The following is a 3,778-nucleotide window of genomic DNA, read 5'->3' on the forward strand; positions in this document are numbered from 1 at the left end:
TATCCCAATCTTGCTAAAATACACACGTGTATGTGGATAATGCATACCTGCTTGAGAAAAAAAATTTAGAAAGCTCACAACAAACTTACAAATATTTAATTCTGAAGTATATATACTAAGACATCACTCTCCTACACATATATTTTTTGTTTGTTTGTTTGTTTTGAGCCAGAGTCTCATGTAGCCTGGGCTGTCTGGGAGCTTTTCATTGTTCTGCATCCTAAATGCTCTGTTTATGGACATTCCTACAATACCCAACACATTCTTCCGAACCTTTAACAAAAGCCAGTCAGTGGGCCACAAGATGGTTCAGTGTGTAAAGGTGCTTGCCACCACCAAGCCACCGGACCTCAGTCCAGTCTCCAGGATTCACAGAGGGGAGAAGAGCACACATGTTGTGACACACACAGAAACACACACACATTGTAATTCTGTAAAAAAAATTTTTTCTTCGAGACAGAGTTTCTCTATATAACAGTCCTGGCTGTCCTGGAACTCACTCTGTAGACCAGGCTGGCCTTGAACTCACAGAGATCCACCTGCCTCTGCCTCCAGAGTGCTGGGATTAAAGACCTGTGCCACCACTGCCCAGCTTCACATTGTAATAATAAAAAAAAAAAGCCAGTTAGTGTGACCTATGCTCACTAATGTGGAATTGACCTACAACCACCCTAATTCTGAAACATAAAGGCTGAATACTGGGCACCAAATGAGAGGTTTTTAGTTTTACCTCGATAGTTTCCTTTGATCAACTTTGACTATGTCCTTTGGCTTGTCAGTTTTCCTACACGCTCTTTAGGCGATTAGTCTTGACGGTATAGAGAGTATTAACTCGTGTGAAGGTGATTTTAGATCTTGTCAAGTTGACAATTAATCTTCTATTTATTCATTTTTAGACAGGGTTTCATTCAAGGCCGGCCTTGAATCCTCCTGCCTCCGCTTCCCAAGTGCCAGGATTATAGGCATGTGCCTACTTTTGTGTGGCGCCGGAGATGAAACCCACCTTACCAGCTGAGTCACATCCCCAGCCCTAACTATCACTGTTAACTATCGCAACAGGTGAATTATCCTCCATTGAGAGGAGTATTGGCAGGTGACGGCAACTGGGGATGGGAGGTTCACTTTTCTCTGGGGGTGTGACCGTTGGGAGTTTGCCCATACCACAGGGGATGACCTCACACCCATGCCCACATGGGCCCACTAATTTGGCTCAGTGGATTATTAACATAGAGAAAAGAAAAAATAAAAGAGGGCATGAAGCTGGGGAGATGTGTTGGGGGGCCTGGTGGGCATTGGAAGGAGGGATTTGGAAGTAGATATGCTAAAGATACATTGTATATATGCATGAAATTTTCAAGTAATGAATTTTTTAAAATTATCTTAAAAAGGAAAGCATACCAATTATTTAACCAAATTTCTTATGATCGGAGGTTTTGGAAATGAAAATCCAACGACCTAGGGAAATTGTATTTTTTTTCCTTTATGTGTTTTGCCTGCATGTGTCTGTGCACCATGTGTGTGCAGTGCAAAAGAAATCATCGGATCCCCTGTAACCGGAGCTACAGAGTTGTGAGCTGCCGTGTGGGTGCTGGGAAGTGAGCCTGGGTCCTCTGGAAGTTCAGTCAGTGCTCTTAAACCACTGAGCCATCACTTTAGTCTCCTCACAGTGATAGTTAAAACAAAACAAAACCCCCAAACCTCAACGCCTTATTCCTGAAACGGTTTCCTTAAAAAAACTTATCTTGGAGATCTCCATGAGTAAACTGGGGATGAGGGAGGGGCATTAAAGGAGAGGGGATGGGGGATGAGAACGCGAGGTTACAGGATGTCGAGGTGGGGGAGGGACAGAGTGGGAGAATGAAAGAGATATCTTGATAGAGGGAGACATGGGATAAGGAAGAAACCTGGTGCTAGGGAAATTCCCAGGAACGCACAAGGGTGACCCCAGACTAGACTAGCAATAGTGGAGAGGGTGCCTGAACTGGCCTACCCTGGTAATCAGATCGGTGAATACCCTAACTGTCATCATAGAGCCTTCATCCAATAACTGATGGAAGCAGATGCAGAGATCCACAGTCAAACACCAGGCCGAGCTCTGGGAGCCCATTCGAAGACAGGAAAGAGATAGTACATGAGAAAGGGGGTTCAAGAGCATGATGGGGAAATCTACAGAGACAACTGAACCAAGCTCATAGGAACTCACAAACTTTAAACCAAGAGCTGTGGAACCTGCATTGGACCGAACTAGACCCTCTGCATACAGAAGACAGTTGTGTAGCTGGGTCTGTTTGAGGGGCCCCTGGCAGTGTGATCAATATCTAACTCTGGTGCATGAGCTGGCTTTCTGGATCCCATTACCTATGGTCAGACACCTTTTCACCATTGATGCAGTCAGAAGGGGCTTGGTCCTGCCTCAACTGAATGTACCAGGCTTTGCTGTCCCCGCCATGGGAGGACTTAACCTTTTAGAGGAAGGGATGAAGGGTGGGTCTGGGAGGAAGGCAGGGGAGGGAGCAGGTGGAGGGATGAGAGGGGAATCTGTGGTTGGTATGTAAAATGAATTAAAAAAAATTAAAATAAAAAAAAAAACAAATCAAAAAAATATCTTATCTTGGGTTTAGAATACAAATTAGAACTAAAGTATTTGCATGCATCAACCCCCAGAACTGCTAAATAAACAATAAATAATATTTATTAACCAGCCACTCTATAATGAGTATTGCTTACTCCAGGCCAGCCTTGTGCTAGGTGCTGGGGATACTGTAGAGGACAAAGCATGAGTTCTTCCCTTTTGAGGTCCTTTGAGGAGAGGGACTCATTAATCAGCAGCACATGTCTGTGAAATTTGCCAGGAAGGAAGAGGGATGTGATTACACTAAGGAGAAACTGGGTTTCTGATTTTTGTCCAAGTAAGGCATGTGAGCCTCAATTTGAATTATCTGTGGAGAGGTAGAACCCCAACAGTGAAAAGATGGGGAGACTTCTGTTGTGGGATTTTTCGAGACAGGGTTTCTCTGTGTAGCTTTGCGCCTTTCCTGGAACTCACTTGGTAGCCCAGGCTGGCCTTTGAACTCACAGAGATCCACCTGCCTCTGCCTCCCCAGTGCTGGGATTAAAGGCGTGCCACTACTACCCGGTGTAGAATATTATTTTAAGGTGTGTTATTTTGTTTATGTTGCATTTGTTTAACTCTGCGAAGCTGTGTTACAGTGCTTATCTAACGTACCTGGTCGGCTAATGAAGAACTGAACGGCCAATAGTGAGGCAGAAGAAAGGATAGGAGGGGCTGGCAGGCAGAGAGAATAAATGGAGAAATCTTGCGGGGAGAGAAAGAAGTAGCCAGAGAAGGAGGAGGACTTCAGGGGCCGGCCACCAAGCTATACGGCAAGCCATGGAGTAACATTTACAGAAGTAAGAGATTGGGAAAAGCCCAGAGGCAAAGGGTAGATGGGATAATTTAAGTTAAGGAAAGCTGGCTAGAAACTAAGCCAAGTTAAGGCCGAGCATTCAGAAGTAATAATAAACCCCTGTGTGTGTTTACTTGGGAGCTGGGTGACGGTCTGCCCAAAAGAGTCAAAAACCAACAGCAGACTTCTTTGTATTGTACCTTGGCAGTGATCTCAGAAACTGGTCTCTAAAGACAGACAGGACCTGTGTGGGTACCCTGCTCCAGTCACCTGACTGGGAATTGTACTAAGGGTGCTCCAAGCCTCAATAAGTAATACAGCTCAATGTATTAGCCAGGCCTGGGTGGGGGGTGGGGTGTGGGGTGGGGGTG

This window comes from Peromyscus eremicus, chromosome 11, assembly GCF_949786415.1.
Source record: "Peromyscus eremicus chromosome 11, PerEre_H2_v1, whole genome shotgun sequence".
Lineage (NCBI taxonomy): Eukaryota > Metazoa > Chordata > Mammalia > Rodentia > Cricetidae > Peromyscus > Peromyscus eremicus.